Source organism: Rhincodon typus, chromosome 3 (assembly GCF_021869965.1).
Source record: "Rhincodon typus isolate 14 chromosome 3, sRhiTyp1.1, whole genome shotgun sequence".
Classification (NCBI taxonomy): domain Eukaryota; kingdom Metazoa; phylum Chordata; class Chondrichthyes; order Orectolobiformes; family Rhincodontidae; genus Rhincodon; species Rhincodon typus.
In genome coordinates, this window is record NC_063334.1 from 25,797,490 (window position 1) to 25,821,602 (window position 24,113).

General features: G+C 39.0%; 1 protein-coding gene across 1 annotated transcript in view; it reads left to right on the forward strand.

The window, feature by feature from the left end:
* The first annotated feature begins 6,724 nt into the window (after window positions 1–6,724).
* megf10 (multiple EGF-like-domains 10) overlaps window positions 6,725–24,113 on the forward strand; it is a 158,411-nt gene continuing 141,022 nt past the window's right edge. Inside the window, exon 1 of the mRNA XM_048594444.1 lies at window positions 6,725–6,983. The gene's annotated coding sequence lies outside the window, so the exon portion shown is untranslated. The remainder of the gene's footprint in view (window positions 6,984–24,113) is intronic.

The window sequence follows — 24,113 nt, forward strand, 5'->3', positions numbered from 1 at the left end:
TTCAAACTCAAAATTATCATTAAACCAAAGACAGGAGAAAAAGTTCCCAAATTTCTAGATATTGAACATAATGCACTTTATTATGTGCTTCAAGAATGTAACAGAATCGAGGTAGAATACATGTTGAAGCTAGACTTAGATGTTGAATGACATGATGTCTCCTCAGGTTCCTTCATGGTACCTCCTTAAGGCCTCAACTACCAAAGCAACTTGATAACAAAGTTGCCACATCAAGCTGATGGACATCACTGCTGCTTGCATGCAGCAGAACAAATATATTGTTAATCACTCAGGTTTTGCTGGAAATTCAACACATTAAATTTGTGGCTAAATTAGATAGGTTGATTGTTGGTGATGGATGATTATCATGTCATTGAAAGGCTACTCAAAATTTTCATTATTAGACTTTTGTTACAAGCTTAATATGCAAATACTCGAACTTTATGAAACTCAAAGGGAGGTTAAGGATGAGATACCATTTTGTCAGAGGGAACAGTGGTTAGCAGACACGAAACAAAGAGTAAGTCTTCGTAAAAGAATGGGTCTCTTTCTGAATGGCACGCAGCAACTGGTGGGATACTGCAGGAATTGGTACTAGCACCCCAGCTATTCGCAATATATGTTAATGATTTAGATGCGGGAGCTAAATGTGATATTTCAGATTTGCAGATGACACTGTGATACTGTAAACATCAGAATTTTAATAACTGTTCATGGTTTGAAAGAATCAACAATAAATCTGCCTGGAATAAACTATTAAAGGACAGGGACAAACTTATAAAGGAATGTTGTGGATGAAAGAATTTAAAAGATGATCAATAATATCACATTACAGACCTGAAGCATAAAAAGTTGTAAAAGAGTTCAACTCCAGAAATCTTCATCAACAGAACATCCTACGAAGCAGTGGATGCAGGCACAGCTACAACATTTAAAAGACTTTTGGATAAGTACATGAATAGGAAAGGCTTGGAGGGATATTGGCCAGGAGCAGGCAGGTGGGACTAGTTTACTTTGGGATAATGTTCAGCATGGATTGGCTGGACCGATCGGTCTGTTTCGGAGCTCTATGACTCAATGAATCTATAACAACATTGCATGAGGATCAAACCTGGACATCAGAGATAGACACTGGTGGTTGGAATTGTAGCTAAATTCCACCATTATCTGGGTAATAGCCAAGATGAGTTGTGAGGCTTATCTTGCCTTCTTGAGGGGTCTTATTTTGGTTTCTACACGCAATAAAGTTTAAACCATTGTTTCAGTATTTGTTTATCTGTGAGATTTCTTAACAAGTAGTGGAATTAAAGGTAGCTTACTGGTGATTTATTACAACAATTGGCATTCCTGGGTGGGCTTCAATAAGAAATAACTTCAAAATTGCTCCAAAGTTGAACGTACAAGCCTTGTATTCTCAAAACTCCAGCCTGAGCCTAATTAAGAGGACAGCTGCCCAACAAGATAGCCAGGATTCAAGTGGGTAGATGAAGATAGATGCAACAATTTTTAGATTTAAATTTTTGTATTATTGAATTTGGCATTGAAATTTTGCTTTGAAATCATGACAGACAATTAATCTGAATGGGAGAATTTGGTTAAGGAATACTTGACTAGGAAATTGCCAAAATGGATAGAGTATTGGGAAGCTTATGGGGTTATGAGTGCCGGTGCACTAGATTATTTGTTAGAGTCAGTTAGAAAGTCCATGGGAAAATGTGTACCCAAAGAGGATAGGATGATCAGAATTTGTTTTTTTTTCCAGAAACTTAGTACATGAAGTATGGGTTAAAGTGGAGAAGTGCTATGATAAGTGAGTTGATGTCAGAAAATGTGAAATTACAGTCATAAAATGCAGAGCTGACATAGAAACTTGATGCCCTAGAGCCTGTCGGTCAGAAAAGGGCAGTTTTCCAGTTGGGAAACACAGTGTTAAAGGGAAAGGTGAAATCACCAGAGATTGACAGTTAAGAAAAGATAGTTTACCTTTCAACTTATCAAAGTCATTTTGAGACAACAAACAGAAATACCAAGAAGGCACAGATGCAAGTTCAGGAGTCAGAAATTAAGATGAAGAACTGGAAAGTCAATGTAAAGATCTCCAGTCAGCACATAAAGTACTGCATTAAGCAAGCTTGAGCAACAAGTGCAGAATGCTGATCATTCTAAATGCCAACAAGAAATTGATGCCTTGAAGCTTTCCAGCCAGTGAGGGTTTTGCTGTGTTTTGGGACCCATTCAAAAATTAGGGAATAAACAGGGGTGATCCCGATTGGGGACTGGTTGAGGGTGAAGCCTTATAATTTTCAGATCAGGACAGGGAATATAATTAAAATCTCGACTCCAAAGCCCCTCAGCCATACTCTGATAAAGGTTCTCTGGATCGACCTAAACCGGTCTAATACAAGCCCAAATTAAAAATAAAGATTTAATGAAAATCCAAAACATAAATGAGGATTCAGGCAATTGACCAGTCATTGGGCCATAAACCAGGTGTTTTGTGCACTTTCCCATGGACTTCCTAACTGACTCTAACAAACGATCTAGTGCCCCAGGACTCATAACATCACAAGCTTCCCAATACTCTAATCCACGTTGGCAACTTCTTATTCAAACATTCCTTTTGAGACGAACACACAGTAGAATTTGAAACTAAGTTAGTTAAGGATGTGGGTAAACTCTGGAGTTAGCCAGAGAAGGATTAAAACCTATTTCCTGAAGTGTCAGAGGGGTGTGATGTTCTTTTCTGATACAGCTTAGATTTAGAGGGACTGTAATGGGAATTTAGTGAAAGCCAGACCCCAACCCCAATCGATTCCCATATCGCTGTGACAAACCCTAGGGAGGGAGATGGTAAAGAGGAATATAAATAAGTTTGAACTGCACTCCTTTGTTTGTCTGATTAAAGTAAGAGCATCTGGGTAAATGGGTTTTTGGAGTAATAAATTGGTTGAAGTGTCTGTATACAACATTTCACTGGCAACAAGCCTAATGAATACAAATTTGGTAAGAACAAAATTCAGATTAAGAATCTGTCTAAACTGCTAAATTAAATAAGAGCAGAAATTACTTTTATCTTTCATTTTTGGATAAAGCATGAAGTTGATTATTGGAATTGTATCATTGGCTTTTGTAAATTAAGTTCAGAGGCAGCAGTTGGGATCCAGTGCTCAGTGGAAGTGGACATGATGTGTATACATAACCAAACACTGATCTGTGCAGACCGATGGCATTGAGAGATGCTTCCGCCCACAACTTCATTGCAACATGGAAGTCGGGTCCATTTGTGTTGACAATTTGCACAGAACTTCAGATTGCACTTGAACTTACATCAAATGAGACTGAAAACCTTGCAGTGTGTCCTGTAGGAAATGACGGACGACAAAAAGGGATAGTTATGTAAAGTACAAGTAAAGTGTTGTAGAGTCATACAGCACGGAAAAAGACCCTTTGGTCCAACTTGTCCATGCTGACCAGGATACCAAACTAAACTAGTCCCATTTGCCTGCTTTTGGCCCATAATCCGTCTATACTTTTCCTATTTATGTACCTGTCCAAATGTCTTTTAAATGTTGTAATTGTACCCATCTGTACCACCTTCCCTGGCAGTTCATTTCCATATACACACCACCCTCTGTATGAAAAAGTTACCCTCAGGTCCCTTTCAAATCTTTCCCCTCTCACCTTAAACCTTTGCCTTCTAGTTTTGGATTCCCCTACTATAGTAAAAAGACCTTGGCTATTCAGCCTACCCATGCCTCTCATGATTTTATAAACCTCTATAAGGTCACCCCTCAGCTTCCTGCACTCCAGGGATAAAAGCCACAGCCTATTCAGCCTCTCCTTATAACATGAATTAGTACCTGAATCTCTCAGATATTGAGTCACCATCATGGTGTCTAAAACCCTTATCCAGCATTTATAATATGGAGATGCCAGTGTTGGACTGAGGTGGACAAGGTCAGAAGTCACATGACACCAGGTTACAGTCTAACAGGTTTATTTGAAAACATGAGCTTTCCGACTGTAGCCCCTTCACCTGACAAAAATCTTTTGTTTAATGCAAAATCAGGTTAACAAAGCAAAATAATGAGAAAGATGGAATCGAAGTTGACAACTGTAAAACAAAAGGTCCCCCTTTATTTTCATTTTCTGAATCTTGAACAATTAAAAACTGAAAGATTGAGACTCCATACTTGTTTAAGTTGATTTTCAGGGCCAGATGGGTTACCTAGCAATAATTAAAACTTTTCATTCCTTTAAAGATATACTGACATTGGAATGGAAAGCTCTAAAATTTTCTGATAATTTAGTGGGTGACTATCATCTAAGTACTCATATTGTTCCATGTGTTTCAAAGAATCACAGAATTCTTACAATACAGAAGAAGGCAATTTTGCCCATCGCTCTTCATACAAGCACAAAAGCCGATTTACAATCTCATGCTTTTTCCCCACTTTGTTGCACATTATTTCAATCCAAATGATCATCCAATGGTCTCTTGAATGCTTCAAGTGAACCTGCCTCCACCACATTTCCAGGCAGCTCATTCCACACCTTAATTACCTGTTGTGTGCAAAAGTTTTTTCTCACATTACCCTGGCTTAATTTGCACATCATTTTCAATATATTTCCTCTCATTCTTTTCCTTTTATGCGCAGGAACAGCCTCCCCCTCTCTACTCTGTGTTGACCACTCATACACACACTGTCAAGCATACACACACACTCTCTCTCCCTCACACACACACAAACACAAACACACACACACTCTCTCTCCCACATACACACACTGTCTCTCTCTCTCTCTATCACCCCCACACACACAACGCATTCTTTCTATCTCTCTCCCTCCCACACACACTCTTCCACACACACGTACACTCTTTCTCTCTCTCCCCCCCACACACACGCACACATTCTCTTTTTCACACACACACATACACACTCTTCCCCCCCATCCCATCCCCACACACATGCACACAAATTTGTGGGGTGAATTTGTATTTGCAGATACATTCTATTTTGTTCAAAAAGCACACAATTTATAGACAGTCAGTCAATGTGGCACTTTATAGATTTCTACTTTACAAATAAAACCAGTCACAACTCCAAACCAAAACACAAACAGATTCTAAACAAGGCCTCACACCTAACATGCATTGCCTGACCTAAAATGTCACCTCTTCTTTACACTGATAAAACCTTAAGTTCTCTCAGTGCATGACTTGAAAGAAATTCGGAGATTTACATAAATCTTTAATCAGTTAGAAGGTTTTACTTGATTAATATAGGTTTGTTTAATACATCCTCATCAGTTGTGTGACCGTTTGATCTTTTACTTTCAGCTCACCTCATGATGAGGCTACGCTCCCAAAGCTTGTGTTTTCAAATAAACCTGTTGGACTATAACCTGGTGTCATATGAATTCTGACCTTGTCCACCCCAGTCCAACACTGGCACCTCCACATCCTGATCACTCATGATTTTGAAAATCGAGCTCGATCAACTGTCATATCTCCTCTCAGCCTTCTGATTTCAAAGGAGAACAGTCCCATCTTCTTCAGTTTATCCTCATAACTGATGTTTCACATTCCTGGAGCAATTCTTGTGAATTACTTCTGCAGTCTCTCCAGTACATTCATGTTTTCCAATCATGTAGTGCCCACAACTGTACACAGTACTCCAGCTAAGGTCTAATAACTGTCCAATACAAGTTCAACATCACCTCCTTGCTCCTGTATTCCTTAACCCTATTAATAAAACCTTGAACACTATGCCTTGTTAACTGCTCTCTCCATCTGTCTTGCCAATGCCCAGGTCCCTCTGCTCCTACTTTAGAATTGAATCATTTTTAAATTTTTTTTTCCTTTATTCATTAACAGGATGAGGATATTGCTGGCTAGGCAGCATTTATTGTTCATCCCTAATCATCCAGAGGGCAGTCTGTGGGTCTGGAGTCACATGTAGGCCAGACCAGATAAGGATGACAGTTTCCTTCCCTAAAGGACATTAGTGAACCAGGTGGGGTTTTCCAACACTTGACAATGGGTTCACGGTCTCATTAGATTCTTAATTCCAGATATTTCATTGAATTGAAATTCCACCATTTACCGTGGCAGGATAATTTGCCTCCCTGTAGACAAATTATTGTCTTTCAGTGTTCTTTGTGGTGAGCAACAATTGCCCCCTCATTAATTTTTGTATACTCTGGGCCAATACATGTATATTTTTATAAAAAGAGAAAATATAAGTGTTAAGCGAATTTCAAGTGTAGAGATAAAATCAGATGATTGGCGACCCGCCTCAACAGCCCCCAGTTAAAAAACAAGCTTTGCCAAGGAATATACAGTAAAATTTGTGAATGACAATACTGCACCGACTTAACAGCACACTGCTCCAGTAAGACCAGTCTGTTCATTACAATTGTGTTTATCTCTGACATCCGCAGGTTTGTTTTGGTTTTGGGGGCACTATGAGGTAATGCTGGACGCTACTCAATACTAAATTAGGTTTCCTCAATCTTAGTGTTCATCTCTCCAGCAGTTACGCCCCTTTGAGAAGCGGGCCAGCTTTATTGAGGGTTTCCATTTGATAACATTGGGGCAACCCCGTTTTCGGAAGGAAACGCGATGCTACTGGCGTACCTCCGGCGCTGGCCACTGGCGTAAATCTGGCGCTGGCGAGCTGCGGGAGACAAGTCCCGGTCTGTCAGAGCAGCGCAAAGTTTCACTCAAAAGACTGGACACCTCAAATAAAAACTGCAAGACACTCTCTTAGTGGGAACGAGGAGGAGGAGAAAAGAACTTGCATTGATGAACGGAGCCCCTACTCCGAGACAAGAACATTGTGACCAAATTTTATCTCATTGATTCTGCATCTGGACGCTGCAGAGTAGAAGAAAAGGATTTAATTGCCTTGAACTAACTGAGTAACAGAGGGGGGAAAAGCCCTCGGGAATTACACATTATAACTGCTAATGTCGAGGTAAGTTTTTCAACAAAATTTACTTCGCAGTGCTGTTCAATGAATGTCTAATGTTGTCCTCTTTTGTTTAAAGACGCCAACGTGTCTTGAATCACCTTTGATTTTATTTGTACGGTTGGAAGCAAAGTCTTAGTCGGGAGGATATTTTGCCGTCAGGGTGCAAAGATTTGCAAAGTGTAAGCACATAGAAAACATAACAAAACCAAGAGCAAGCAAGGAGTGTCTGGAGTTGGAGGGTTTAATATTTATAACATCAAGGGGATCAATATAGCAGGTTGGAAGGTGTTTGTATGTTTCACAGGCGACAGTTGGAATAAACCGTAGAAAAACATTTTTCTCCCTAGGACACAGGTGGAAAGTTTTACAAAAAAACTTCACGCGGCAACGCTCCTTATTTTCTCCATCACTTTGTAAACTTTAATGACTTCCATGCGAGATCTTAGACTTTGCGTAAAAGACTGGGGTGGGGGTTTGGTGACGGTGGTTGCAGTTACGAAAGAATTGGTATTAATGGGAATTACAAGTAAGTTACTAACAATAAGTAAAAGCCTGCTTCCCCATTGCCAGAGTCTTGAGACGGTCAATTACCGAATAGGAAACTTGCCATGCGCGTGCACGGGTGCCCTTCCTCCTCGTGTACGCGCGATCTCACCAGGAGAGTTTGCAATGGTGTTGGATCGGGCAAGTGAACCCTCACATCAAACTTCTAGGATAGGTCACTTTGTTTAAAATTTCAAAGCATACTTTATTCGTAACAACATCTTTCCATGCATACAGAGTCACAGACGCAGTTCGGTTTTGCGTAGTAGCAAATCAAAGAAACAAACATGGCAAAAGCATCTGTTACTTGAATAAGATGATATTTACATGCATCTCAGGCATTGGGAGGATCCAATAACTGAACAGACCCCAGTTTACGTTCGGTAGAAGGACCTCAGACAGCGGTCTTTCCTCACTGCGCCTTGGCAAGGATAAGTCACTGACCTGTGCAATGAGTGAGGAAAGTTCTGTATCTTTCTGTAAAGACTAGTTGGGGAACAGCCTCCACCCGGTGCAGCTACCTTTACAGTGCATGTGATTTGTTATCCGTTAGAATAATGATCTCAGACATGATTTATTCACAGTTCCAGTTCTGTTGTGTTTTGTTTTAGAGTTGAGGGTGTAGTTTGGAATAGGGGTTAACTTCGGGTTTGAGCGTTGGGTTTGGCTAGAGGTAAGGACGTTGGGGAGTTAAGGATTGAGGTTGAGCTAAGGGGCTGGGATTGATGGAGTGGGAAGAGATGAGGTGTTGGCACGGAGAGTAGGATTGGGTTGCAGCAGAGTGATTAGGGTAAAGCTCAGGGGTTGAAGTCAGCATTGGAACTGTTGCTGGAAATTGGAGGAGGAAGCTAGACAATTAGGCTGAGTTAATAGAGGCTTGGAATTGTGTTGGGGATTGTGGCAGATTTGGGTTAAGGGTTGGAGTTAATAGTAAGGGAAAGATTTAAGGTTGCCATGCAGGCTTGGATTGAGTTAGTGATGAGGGAACAACATAAGATGACTCCTCAAACTGACTGACTTTGATCATTGAGTCTGTGCAGAGATTGAGCTTCTGGTATAATTGTGGGCCTTGCTGAAACTTGTCAATAATCTCATTACTCATTATTATTTAGTCAACGTGTTTATTAAAAGGAAGACACAATCAAGGTTTGGACAAGGTGTAGAGCTGAATGAACACAGCAGGCCAAGCAGCATCAGAGGAGCAGGAAGGCTGTCTTTTCGGGCCTAGACCCTTCTTCGTTGGTTTGGACAATATATGTGAAAGTCTAATCTATCCATGGCTGGTTGTCAGTCCAGTGCCACTGGTTGTCATGGCACTAGTAATACAATCGGCACAATTCATATTATGTTCTTTTAAGACTCTGGAAATGACTGTATTCTGAATCAAATATCGAATTCTTTTTACCCATTTGGGTTGTTAAAGTTTTGAACTTTTACCATTGTTCACTCTTGTTCTCAAGTTAGCAAATTATATCTTGTGTTTTAAGGTTCTATCTTCAGAACTTGCTCTCTAAACATCTCCATTTCTTGAACTCAAATTCCTCCTTTAAGATGTTTCTCAAAACATATTTCCTTGGTACTTGTCCCAGTATGTTCTAATGTGTTGAATTTTGTTTGTTAGTGCTCCTGTGAAGTACTTTGTGACATTTTATTAAATTAAATGCGCAAAGTTGTTGGTGCACTCAGATGAAAATGAATTGCTGACAGCAAAGAGATTAGCTTAGAAAAGCAGAATTAATTGATCTATAATGTATAATTACATCAGCTGCAAGCATTAATAGAAATTCAGAATCTGCTGAACAATTCTAATTATGATCTTCACAATAAGCAATAACTCTGATGTAGGTTAGGGGGAGGGAGGTCATTTGGGGTGATGAGCATGAATGTGGAGTATAGGACAGAACATGAATAGGTGGCAGTTGTAACAATGCTATAGAGCTAGCAGTGATTTAACATCAAATAGTACATCCCTTTAAATGCGGTAAACAAAAACTTGAGCAACTAAGGGACGTGTACAAGGCTCAGACAGGTTTTCTGAGAAGGGGCTGTATAACAGGCATTAGATCTCCCATTATGTGTGTCAGCCATGGCTCAGTAGGTAGCATTCTCACCAGATTCAGTAGCTTGGAGTTCAAGTCCCATTCTAGACTCATGAATGTAGAATCCAGGTCCAGCATTCAGTGAGTGCTGCACTGATAAAGGTGCTACATTTCTGCTGAGATGTCACACCGAGGTCCCATCACCCTCCTCAGGCAAGGTGAGAGAACTCATCACAATATTTTGAAGAGGAGTAGGGGACTTCTCCTAGTGTTATGGCCGATATTTATCCCTTCCCAACCAACCTCAGAAAAACAGATTATATATTCATTACTCTCAGTGCTGATTGTGGAAGCTTGTTGTGATGAGAGTTTTTTACATTACAAGCACCACTGGAATTCAAAAAATTATTTAATTGACTGTAAAGGACTTCAGGATGTTACGGGTTTGCAAAAGGCACGAGAAAACTACAAGTTTTTCTTATTTTTCTTCGCTTAGCTTATATAAAGCAATTGAGTTCTGGTTTGTAATTACTTTTAATCACTCTGCTGTGACACATCTCCAGGCTTGTGAGACCTTCTGTCCTAAGAGGTAGGGACACTACCACTGTGCAACGAGTACCTTGAGCTCTGGTTTCAGTTAGTGACCAGAAATGCCTGAATGTTGCATGAGTTACAATTGTATTTTAGGCATGGATCTGTTGTGCAAATTTAGTTGTGTTTGAACCTATTTTATGCTTAGAAAGCAGGCCTAACCTTGTCCAGCAAGGTTGACTGCAGTTAAGGTAGTCAGCTATATCCACAAGGGAACATAGGCATCTCACACTGTTAGACAACCAATTGAATATACAGAGAGTCACCATTCTGTAATGAGCATGAGACAAGGTAACGAGTCAGGCACCCATGAACTATCACAGCCAGTAAAGGGATTGATCATATACCGTTAAACATTGTGCAGCATTGTGTGGCCACCCAACTGACTGAGCTAACATGGTCTGAACCTACATGTAAATGCCCACTGTGTCATCAGGAGAAAAGGAACTTTTCTTCAGCATCTTTTGTCATGTCAGGACATCCCCAAGCAATTTACAGCCAATAAGATACTTTTGGAAGTATAGGCACTGTTCTAACATATGAAGCACAGCAGCAAATTCACACACAGCAAGATCCCACAGATGGCAATGTGATTATGATCAGATAACCTCATTTAGTAATGCTGATTGAAGGATAAACATTAGCCAAGACACCAGGCAGAAACCGCCTGCTGTACTTCGAAACTGTGCCCTGGGATCTGTTATGTCCACCTGAGAGGGCAAATTGAGTCCCATCTTATCATTATATCAATAAGACTCTATTCAAGTTTATAAAATGCCCATTAAACACCAACAGACTGAATAGATTTGGAGCTAGTTTATCATCAGTTTATAGTAATGCTAAAAGGATATCTTCCTACTTGGCTTAAATATTCATGTTAGTTAGAGTAAGCATTGCAGCCCAGAAACCACTCTGCCTTCACACAAACTGCAATTTAATACAAACTTAAATATAAAATAATTGGTTTTAATTGATTGCCAACTTTTTAATTTTTCTTTTGAGACTAATTAGTATTCAGAAATCCCTCACAAATAACTGGTACAATACATCCATCATTGCTTACATTGGACTGTTCTAATTGCATTTCCAGACTACAAATGGCACTCTGCCAAAAAGTAACTTCTTGAAATGATTATCTTTGCAAAACCGCAAGGAAGAGCTTTTTTCTGTCACCATTTAATACACAAAATTATTTAATGCTTGACTAGCAAGTGCTCAGCAATAAACTGCTATTTTGGATGATTCAATTTGGCATGCTGTACTGGTATTTAATCAAAATGTTGTTGTCTTGTGTATGTAGTATACATAGTAAATCCTACTTCCGTAACTTTTAAAATTTACAAACTAGCATGATTTGGAGCCATTCCCATTACTCAAAAGAAAATTGCGTTAGCCAACATATGCTTTGATGTGCGAAGTAATTTTTTTAAAACTGATCAGGATAGGTTGGTATGATGAAATTAAAAAACAACATAAACCCAACAGTATTCAGAGATTCTGAAACCGTAAAATTCTTTGCTAAGCTCTTGAATGCCATGGGGCAAAAACATTTTGGTCATAGTGATCCTGCTATAGCAAGCTGAGTAGAATTGGTTGATGTGAAAGCTTGCTTCACACAATGAGCCTGAAGTGAAAATAATCATAGTGCTAGACTGTTCATGTGACAGCAGGACAAAGGAGGCATTATTAACGGCTGGTGGGCATGCACGGCAGTTGTGGTCACACACAAATTGGCAGCCTGAAGGGAGTCTGGAATCCTCAAAACTAAAAGTGGCCAGTAGATTTATTTGGAGTGTGTTAGTGCTCACAGTGATTTTCTGCGTGGTCTACATGTGATAAATGGCAAGCAAAAATACATGTCATTTCTACTTAAATATTTGTCCATGCATCATGAGACCAGAAGTTCTTGATAATATTGAAATCACCTAAAGAAACAGAGAGAAAAAAATTACATTTATCACATACAGACCAGTCACATCATTGACGAGACGTGACATGCACAGCTAAAGAATTCTGAATGAATAAAGTTTGATCTTTCTACCACAAAAGAAGGAGCCGTGGTTGATAATCTCATATCTATAACAGAAGTACTGTTTATGTAGAAGATTGTGAGCTACTTAAAAGCTTTGGCCTTTTGGTCATATGCTGTTCTGTGATGTTGTCTATTTTAAACTCAGCCTTAGATGAAATTAAGCACTGTGTTTTCTTAACTGGGATTTTACTTTTATATACATGCACTGTCTTCTTTAAAATGAAAGCTAGGGTAAGTTTTATGAACTGCAGAAGTATCATTAATTGACTTTGTGATTTTGTGACAATTTAGTTCATACTTTTATTAAATTCTGTGTACAAATCTGCCCCTCAGTTTTTCCAGAACAATCAATGATGCTGAACATTTTTTTTGGTGGTGATGTTTTTGTGGTGATGTTTTCAACTTGTGTGCATTTATGTTGTCAAAGAGTATAACATTATATATAAATTGCTTTGGTACAGTGGTTTTGAATATTAAATCCAATGAGTTTAGTGTTTTTTTTCACATTTCAGAGCCAGAAATAGAAATATCAAAATATGGAACAAGTCAGACTTGGAGACCAGTTCTCCACTTTGCGCCCTCACCACTACCCCCCGCACAGTGCCATCACTAAGAAACTTCCTTGGAAAATTGGTTTCTATTGTAGAGCTCAGCTAAGTGAGTCAGGTGAACGCAAAGCTTTTTCAAGCTGACAGCCAGACCAGACAGACTGTGTTTATTCAATGCACAAAAATTTTCTTTTTGAAAACAAGCTGCACTCCAACCTTTATTGAGAGTCTTCGAAAGTAATTCGCTTTCAGACTGTGCCAAGAATGTAAGAAACGTCTTTTATTTGTGACAATCTTTAGAAGTTCTCAAAGCGCACAAAGTGAGCTTAAAATGGAAAGAGACTTGAAAGGCATGAATATTAATCCTGATAAAATTAACTTTAATTATTCACTTCTTTAGAATGGATCAGTAGTCCTAGTGTTTTCTTTTATTTAAAATGCATGGAAATAATTATTACAGACAGCAGGTGCAACGGAATGGTTGAAAATGGCAACACTTCAGAACAATTGTTATTTTTTCTGTTTCACATTGTTACAAAAAGAATTTCCAAAATCTATTTGATGTTTACACTTATTTATTACAAAAGCTTTTCCATTTTTCACAAAATCTGTGATTAATCTGATAGTTCATGTGGATTATTAGATTATCAGATTTCTTCACTTCCTGAATTACTGTGTCAGTTACAGTGGGTTAAAAAAATGATTATTTTTCTCTCATCCCCCGGTCACATTTAGAAGTAGCCGAGGAAGGTAGGAAAAGCAGAATTCAAAATTGTGCACAACAATTTCCCGCAAATAGAAAATGATAATCAGCAAATGATCTGTTTTACTTCCTGATGTTCCCAGGACACTGGGTTCAACTTCCCCTGCTCTTTTTTTGACTGATAGTGGTCATGGGATCTTTTAAACTCACCAGGGAGGGCAGAGATTTTAACACTTCAATTGGAAAATGGTAATGTAGTAATCTTAATGTTAAATACAATTTTACAAATAGATACTTCTTTAACATGGGACTTGCTTGCCATCTCGAAAAACTGTTATGTCACCACATTCTGTATTAAGTAATGGGTTTTATTTATCAGGACTTATGAAGGCGAAGAGTTCTCCTGCGATGACTTGTATGCTCTGTATGTCAGTTACTGTTTACGCAACTTTTTGACACTGTTACGGGCAAGTATCAGTTGGAGGCCTGGAGTCTCATCACAAGAAAGGAAAAAAATCATGTTTAGTTCCTTTAATTCCAAGTGAAATGGTAACTTGTGAGTAACTTAATGGGAATATTGGATCTTCAATGATATCCTGTCTTTGATCTCCAGTATAAAAGGGCACTATAGATGGTGAGACTGTCACAATGGAGGAGTGACACTGATGGCTATTATGTAAGGGGATCTAAAGATAGCAACAAAGTCTGGGCTTGTGCTCATGTTTAGTCTGAAATCAGACAATGGTATAAACACCATGGAGGTACAGTAACATAATATACATGTATACCCAGTGGCAGAAGTGGGTGGATTGCAAAGCTACACAATGCACAGTCCCTAGCTTCTGAAAAAGTTCGCTGCTGTTATTACTTTATAATCCCAACACATTTCACTTGTCACATTATAGACAGGAGACCCCCTTGTTCCTTAGTGGAGCAGTTGTTGAAAGTTTGTTTTGCAGCTGTGTTGCTGCTTGAGAGCTGGTGGACATCAATCAGTGTAACTTGACCTTAAACCCACGTTCACGGCTATCATAAATAGCAAATGTCTCTGAGCCAATAGCCATCAACTTTATGATCACAAAGTTAAAGCACAAAGATGGTCTTCAATATAAAATAATATTTGAAGAAAACTTGCATTTAGCTGACAAGAACATTTCAGATGTTATATTACAACATTATATTTATAAATCTGTCACATATTTAGTTCCCACATTTACACTATTCAATATTTCTGCTCCGAAGACTGAGCATAAATCTAAAGTGAGTACTAAATCCTGGGTCTCCTCCAGTGTCACAATGAGGCCACCCAGAAACCGGAGGAGCAGCACCTCATATTCCACTTTGGGAGCCTACAACCCAGTGGTCTCAATCAGTTTCGAAATCTCCCCACCCCTGGCCTCATCCCATGACCAACCCTCCCTCTCATCCCCGCCTCCTTGACCTAACACAACCAGTCCGTCTTCTCTCCCACCTATCCACTCCTCCCACCTCACTGACCAATCCCCACCACTGCCAACCTGCACTCACCTATCACCATCTGACCTATCTTCCCCAGCCCCACCGCTCCTCTCTCTATTTATTTCAGAGCTCCCTTCCCTCTCCCCCATTTCTGAAGAAGGGTCCTGACCTGAACCATCAACTTTTCTGCTTCTCTGCTACCTGGCATGCTGTGTTCCTCCAGCTCCACACTGTTATCTCTGACTCCAGCATCGGCAGTTCTTATTATCACTAAATGCTATCTGTGTGAGTTGCTGGTTTTTTTTGGTTGAGATGTTAAACTGAGTCCCTACGTGCTCTCTCGTGTGGATGCGGAAGTTTCCATGGCCACTATCTAAAGAACAGTGTCCTTCACAGTGTTGTGGCCTAATACTTTTAACACTCAACCAAAACTGGTTACAGATTATTTGGTTATTATTAATTTAGTGTTCTGGAATTTTGCACTGTAAAAATCAGCAGCTCTGTTTCCTATAATATCACAGTGATAAACACTTCTAAAGTTGCTTATTTCATTCTAAAATACTTTGGGACATCCTGAAGTTGTGAAAGATGCTGTGGAAATCAAGGCTTTCTTGTATTCAATAAAATTGTATCAGTAAAGAATAATGGGTATGCTTTCCACATGGAATGAACTCAGTAACAATGAAATTTCAGGTTCTGGCATAATGCGACATATCAAATAGGATTTGCAGTCAGAATTTTGTAACTGTAGGTAGAGTGATGGCATCTTCAGTTCTTTACCTGTAGGCAGGTGCTACCCACAGTGCTATAGTCTCTGTCCCAGAGCATGGAGACCGGTCATAAACCCACCCCAGCTGCAATAGGGATCAAACCCTGTGCTGTTGACACGGATCTGATCTACACTGGCTGTCCTGCCAACTTAAACCAACCAGCCTCTGGTTACATGCATATTGTAGTGCTGATTTGTGAATAGCAGAGGTTCCAATATTCTTACCTTCACATGGGTTGACCGGGTATCCTTCCTGCTTTTTAGCACATGTCATTGGTATCTGTTGAAAGTATTTGATGAAGATTGATATTCAGCCTGTTTGGCCAAGTTAAGATCATACCTTCCTTGGTCATCAGTGTGTGGAGTGGCCTTGAATTCAGAACGTCTGGCTCAATCCTGAGCGTGCTAAGAATTATGCAAAAAGCCAATTGAAAGTTATGTATTGAACTTATAATATAACCTACTCCTGCTTACTAGAATCTTCGTATATTCTTACACAATGACCTGTCCTCTGTCAATAAAATAATTTGTCCAGATATCTTTCTTTGAATTAACTAAAAGCATGGACCAAATAGCTCCTTCATGTATTTTCCATGGCAATGTTTTGATCAAGGAAAGGCAGTGGCTGAATGGTATTGTCACTAACCTATTCACCCAGATGCTTAGATAGTGCTCTGGGAACCTGAGTTCAAATCCTGTTTTGGCAGATAGTGGAATTTGGTGAAAAGAAAATCTGGAATTACAAGTCTGATGATAACCACAAAACTATTATGGGGGAGAGGGAGGGGGGGAACCCATCTGATTCATTAATGCCTTTTATGAGAGGGAATTGCCATCCTTAACTGGCCTGGCCTACATGTGACTCTTAACTGCTAAATGTGGACAATTAGGCAATAAGTGTTGGCCTAGTCAGTGACATCCAAATTCTATGAATTAATAATTAAAAATAAATCAGAGCTGATGCAGCCATCCAGCCCTCTCAAATTGTGCAGTATAAATTGTTATTCTCTTTGAAATTTGACATTCTTGTGTCTATCCTAATGAGCGCAAGGCAAAAAACTTCAACAGTATGTCTCTTCTTTCACCACACTTAAAATGTCTTTCTCTACAAAAGCGAATTGAAAGCTTTCTCTTGTAGTTTGCATATTGCTTGAAGAGTTATAAAGTGTTGTTGCAATAGAATACTTAAATTTGGAAATAAATAGCACAAGAATTTGTAGAAATCTACTTTCTAGTTTTAGAAATTGGATTTTACCTGTTACAATTCCTGACAAGAATTGTTGAATCTAAGTTTGTAATGAGCATTTTGTAAAACTGATGGCAAAAACTGATTCAAGGAAGTGTAATCCACACAAATAATGGCTCAGAAAATGTTGGATTTGAAATTATTTCTTTAAATTGCAGATTACATTTGTGGATTTCTGTCATGTACAAATTTGGCTTCTGCTATAAAAGTCTGATTTGGTTCAAAGATATTAGTCACTCCTGTAAGTAGACTGAGCATTAATGACTTTAACACAAGTTCACACATTCTGCACTGCATCTACTTGTGTAGTGAACTAACACCTTGATGGAGCAGTTGTATTCCTTGTGATCTTGAACACAAAGTCTCCAAAGACAGGCTGAACGCACACTGAAGTAAAAGCTAAATACTGTGGATGTTGTAAATCTGAAATTAAAACAAAGTGCTGGAGAAACTCAGCAGGTCTGGCAGCACCTGTTGAGATAGAGTTAACATTTCAAGCTTGATATGACTCTTCTTAGAAAATGTTCGGAAGAGGAACCTGCTAGACTCAAATGCAGATACTGCCAGACCTGCTGAGTTTCTCCACAACTTGCTGTTTTAATTTCTGAACAAATATTTGAGTTAAGATTTGAAACAAATTATTAAATTGCTTTATTACTGGTTTGTGAACATACAGAACAATTGTTCTGGTCAGCTTCTATCTGCAATGTATCATCAAGTGTTAATACAAAATTAAATGTCATTCCCACATCAATGGGTTCTCTTGCTTGAATTAAACAGTGCTCTATTTCTGATTCCCTATATTGGTGAACATAATCAACAGCCTGGATGACATCTGTCTCTCATCCAACAACACTAAAAAAGGGATTGCTTGTCATTTACTTCCTTGATATCTATGGGACCTTTCTGTGTGCAAATTGCCTACTGCTTGTGCCTATTAATACTTAGAGACTAATAACTGGCCACCTTGCTGAAAGCTTTTACAACTTCCTCTTTAACAAACACTTTATATTGAAGTGTTCCTTATATTGAGGATGTATCTTTATCTCTGGCCATTTTCATCATTGGATAGGTATCAAAGAACTTTACAACAGAATGGGTCTGAAGTGTTTTTTTATGCTCAGACACACAAATTATTTATTGCTTTAAACTATGTTAGGGAAAACAAACTGTTGTATGTAGGTCTCAGAAGGTTAATATCTGAAAGCATGTAATAAGCACTGCCCGCCATAGTGACGTCTTGGGGAATTTGGTCAAAGATGGAATTTGTGGGAGACAGACCCTGTTAGTGAACTCGCAGCAGTCGCTGTAGTAGTGTATATTCATTCATCTATATTAGGGGAGTGATGGCCTAGTGGCATTATCACTGGACTGTTAATCCAGAGGCCAGATCATGTTCTGGGGACCTAGGTTTGAACCCCACCATAGCAGATGGTGGATTTGAATTCAATCTTAAAAAAATCTGAAATTGTCATTTTTCAGGGAAAAACCTGTCTGGTTCACTAATGTCCTTTAGGGAAAGACACATTCTTACCTGGTCTGGCCTACATGTGACTTGAAACCCAGAACAATGTGTTTGACTCTTAACTGTCCTATGGACAATAAATGCCTAGCCAGCAGCACCCTCACCCTGTAAGTGAATTTTAAAAAGTTAACATATGGTTGCAGCAAAGCGCTAAAGTTAATATTGTTTACTCCACAAGACTCTTCTATTTAGGCTTGAAAGGTAGGTACCCTAAGCCACACTAGACCACTTTGGACTTGAAGGAACCCGCACACACCATGAACCACATTTCTAAAGTTCTGAGAGGATTTAAGATATTTTTAAAACAATTAAAATAGTAGAAACAGGACAGATAACTTCTTGGTGCAGGGCTGGATGAACACAGCAGGCCAAGCAGCATCATAGGAGCAGAGAGGCTGACGTTTCGGGCCAAACCCTTCATCAGAAAAGGGGGAGGGGAAGGGGGTTTTGAAATAAATAGGGAGAGAGTGGGAGGCGGATAGAAGAGGGATAGAGGAGAGGATAGGTGGAGAGGAAACAAACAGGTCGAAGAGGCGGGGATGGAGCCAGTAAAGGTGAGTGTAGGTAGGGAGTTAGGAAGGGGATAGGTCAGTCCAGGGAGGCCGGACAGGTCAAGGGGGCGGGATGAGGTTGGTCGGTAGGAGATGGAGGTGCGGCTTGAGGTGGGAGGAGGGGATAGTTGGGAGGAAGAACAGGTTAGGGAGGCAGGGACGAACTGGACTGGTTTTGGGATGGGGTAGGGGGAGGGGAGATTTTGAAACTTGTGAAATCCACATTGATACCATTGGGCTGCAGGGTTCCCTACTATCTCAGATAACTTCTTTCTGTGTTATCCTCCAATTAGTCAATGACAGAAGAACGCTACCAGTGCTGAAAGGTTATAGCTTGCAGGAAACACACAACAAGTTGTTAGTTACTATTTACCCTAGAAAAGGGTGACCTGACAGAAGTATTTGAAATGATGAAAGGATTAAATGTATTAGATGTCAAGATGTATGCAGCATTTACATGGTGGGGGGTGGGGGTGGGGGTGGGGTGGGATATGGTAGGTGTTAGTGGTGGTTGTCTTCAAGACTAGGAGCCATAGTAATCACTTATAATTCCAGTCAGAAATTCAGGAGAAGCTTCTTTATTACAGAGGTGTAAGCATATGGAACTCAATATCACAAGGAATAATTGAGGTGAATAGCTATGGTGTATTTATAGGAGAAGTTAGGTAAACAAACGAGGATAAGCAAATAGAGGGTGACACTGACAGGTTGAAATGAAGAGAGATGGGGGGAGACTTGTGGGGGTCAGAACACTGGAATGGGCTAAATATGCTGGATGCTTTAACATACGTGACATGTAGGGGAGATGGTGTCACAATGGTACTGTCACTCGGTTAGTAATTCGTAGAGGTCCAGATAAATGTCCTTGGGACATGAGTTCAAAATTCCATGTTTCAGGGAAGGAAATCAATTAATGTCATGTTGTTCGGTCTACATGTGAATCCAGATACTACTAGTAACTCTCTTTATCACCCTCCATTCAGTTGAAGACAATTAGAGATGGGCAACAATGCTTGCCTTTGCCAGAGATACCCATACTCTATGAAAGAATAAGCATGTAATAAAATAATTTAGTTGGAATGAAACGTGTTACATGTGTGAATGATGGCATTTGATTTGTTGCGCTGAACATTGAACATCAAGAACTGGTGGTCATTTTATGTTTTGGTCCAGCATAACTCTATACATCAACATAATCTTCAAATCTAGTGCATGTTTAGCAAGAGTGAACCATTTACAATTTTCCCTGAGTTATTAACATGGTATACAGATTACATAATTATTACTATAGATTTTTTTTACGTATGAATTGTTTTTGAATCATTTAACAAAATGAATGCAAGTAACAGATTAACCTAATTGGGTTTTTTTGTATCACTCAATTATAGATTACATCTGTTGAGGGTGTTGAAAAGGTTAAATAATGGAGGTTAACAATTTTGGCATGATTATTATTAATGAGAGTATAATGACTAACAAAGAACAGCATCTTCTTTTTCCAATTATCTTAAGACAGTGCTACTTTCCCCTTTGTCTGTGGTTTAGTCCACTAAAAACAAATGATGTCCGCATTCATCATTGTTATATAATCTTTGACTGAAATGCCGCATCTGGTACAAATCTCATGTTATAACCATGACTGAAATGTTTAATCTGTTGCTTATTATCTGTTGGCTACTTTCAGTAGCTGTTTAATTATTCATATAATTTGATAGTCAATGAGTAATTTAGAAAATATTTCAAAATAAATGTATTTTTCAGGAAATAATTACTATTGATGTGTTCGTGGTGTTTAACATAAGATGTCCTGTGTATTCTGACCCAGAATCTTGCATACAAATATGAATAAGTCTATCCAGGGAGCAATTAAATCAAATTCGTCCCAATTACTGATCAAGCCATAACCTACCATAGGATCATAGAAGGGAGAAGAGCCATTCCATCTCTCAAGGTCTGTCTCCATTCAATAAGATAGTTGATCTGTATCCTAACTCTTCACATCTACCTTGGTTCATACCCATTAATACAATAGTCCAGCCAATATTTGCTGTGAAAAATGCCTAGACAAGAAAATTAGGGCCATGAAGATTTCTGATTGTTTCTGTTTTAATATTAAATAATTAATTGATGGAAACATCAAATAAAGAAAGTGTTTATGGAAGGATGCTAATGCAATGGAGGCAGTTCAGAGGAGATTTACAACAACTGGAATGATCAGATTGCCTCATGAGGAAAGGCTATACAGGCTAAGCTTATATCCTCTGGAGTTTAGAAGAGTCAGAGGTGACTTAATTGAAACATATAAGATCTTGAATGGATTTGACTGGGTGGCTGTTGAAAGCATGTATCCTGTTGTGGGGGAGACTAGAACTGGATGTCATTGTTTAAAAATAAGGTGGCACCCATTTTATACAGAGATGAGGAAACTTTTTTTTTTCTTTCAGACGGTTGTGAGTTTTTGAGGAATTTCCTTCTTCAAAAGGCAGTGAATGCAGAATTTTAAGATATTTTTAAGAGAGAGATAGGTAGATTCTTGATTACCAAGGAGATGAAAGATTATTGGGGATATGCAAGAATGTAGAGTTGAGGTTAAAATTAGATCAGCCATAATCTTATTGAATGGCAGAGCAGGTTCGTGGGGCCAAGTGGCCTACTCTTCTTCTTTGCTCGTATGTTTGTATACCATTAATAAATAATAAGCACTAATAAGCCCAAGTCAAGAGAATTCCAAAGAGTCTTAACACTGTCGAACTCACTTCCATGATAAGTCATTGAGTACAAAATAAAGGGAATAAACTTTAACTTAGGACCAGGTCATTCAGGAATGATGTCAAAAGCACTTCTCCACACAAAAGAAATGGTGGACATCTGGAACTCTCTTTCCCCCAAATGAGCTGTTGAGGCTGGAAGTTAATTGAAAATTTCCAAACTGAATGGATAGTTTTTTTTTTGTTGGTAAGGGGATTAAGCACCGTTAACTAAGCTGGCTAGGTAGAGTTAAAGTATGGATCAACAATAATCGAATTTATGGGAAGAAAGGCTTAAGGAGCTGAATTGCCCTGTCCTTTTCCTAATTTGACATCACATGTTATTTGCCAGATGGAACTTAATTCAAGTCACAGCTTTTGCTGGAGTTCCTCATTTGTGGAAGACTGGCTTGACTTTGAATATTTAAAATTGATCCAAATAGTTGACGTCAGTTGAAACCTTGGGAGTAATGAGACCATCCTGTTTGAAGGAAGCCTCAGGAGAAATACTAGCTCCAATTCAGAGAGACATGATAACATTTATTATTTAAAAATAAGATTAATTCTTGGGAAACAAGCAATATTTATCTCTTTCATGCATTCAGGAAATTAGATTTTAAATAATCTACTTAAATACATTTTTTATCTATTACATAGCTCAGCCCTTTGAATGGTCCCTCTGTTGTCCTGCGCAGTGTGAATACTTGCACTTTGTTCAACTGCTGCCTAATTGAGCTTAAGCAGAGACTTTCTCATCAGGTTTTGTCTTCCTACCCCCATCCTATTTCCTCTGGAGTTCCTTGGGGATGCATTCTTGCTTCCTTGTTTTGTATTCTATGCAGATATATGGACATATTTAACAAGGCTCCATGCATTGACCATTCCTTGTTTCCTCTTGAGAAGATAAGGAGTTGGGTGACAGATTAGGATGAGTAGAAATTAGTTCATGGACGAAAGCAGGGAGTCAGGATAAATAGGGCATTTCCAAGTTGTCAGGGTGTTGCAAGGTTCAGTGCTGGTACTTTAGCTAGTTACAATTTATTAATGATTAGTCAAAGAGACTGAGAGTTTTATATCTTAAATTATCTAAATTTGCTGAATATACAAAGTTAGGTGGGTGTGCAAGCTTTGAGGAGGACACGGGCTGCAAAAAATATATAGACAGGTTAAGTGAGTGGGCAATGAGATGAAATTATTCACTATGGATGTAAAGATAGAAAAAGCAAAGTTGAAATGCAGCTACAGCAAACAGTTGGATTCCCAAGAGCTTACAATATTTGAGATGTCATTTGGATGGTGCTGTGTCTGATGGTTACCATTTGTATTCTCAGTTAGCCAGGTCTTTTTAAGCAGCACATGGATGGGATTATTGAGACTGTACCTGGATGTATTTATATAGTTGACCATATCACGGTCATGGGTAAGACAAAGGCAGAGCATTACTACACCGTTCATCTGTGGATCGCAGCACCACCACAACAAAAAGGACCAATCATTAATGCATCATAAAGTGCCCAGTCAATGTCAGCCAGATAAACAGCTTTGGGTCCATTTACTCCATCCATAGAGTCTGTCCCAAATGAAGTTGTTAAACAAATGCCTGTTCCACAGGATAAAGTGGATCTTTGACGCTGCCTTAGATTTTTAATTTCCTCTCACCCTATGTTCCTAGCAAGGGAAGCAAAACATCTCTGATGAGAGATTTGCAGAAGAAGGATGTGCCCTATGTCTGGCAAGGCATTAATCTCTATGTCTTCAATTCCATCAAACAGGGTCTGTCAGCAAAACATTGTCTCTTGATATATGACAGTAAAGACACCATTTTTGAAATGGATGCATCAAAGAAAAAAGTCTAGGTGCATGACTTTTGCAAGACAAACTTGTCATTTTTACTCAGAAAACCCCAACATTGGTGCAAGCCAACTACCTCAATATTGAGCTCAAGTCATTAGCTCTGGTATTCAGCACCATGGAGTTTCACACATACTTGTTTGGCGACAAATTTACAGCTGAAATGGACTGTACATCACTGGTAACAAGGCTAGGGAGCCTCTACATCCAAGTGATGCTCTACTGTTTGGATCAAAGTGCCAACAGACCTTTACACAGTGCATGGAAGAGATTACATCCTTGTGGCAGATTCCTTCTCTAAATTTCCCATTATTTGATGACTTAGCAACACAACAATTTTATTCAGAATAAGTTTCCTGGATGCTACGCCATTAGCAATGATATCTTGGTGAGGATTTTAGGATCTATTTCTCCAGTCGGTCTTCAGAAAATAAATTTACAACTCAAATTTGTTGTGGTATCATGTAGGTGTTACAGTATCATTATCTGAGGTACCTTTTAAGAAACTGGTTTTCAACGTCTCTGTTTTG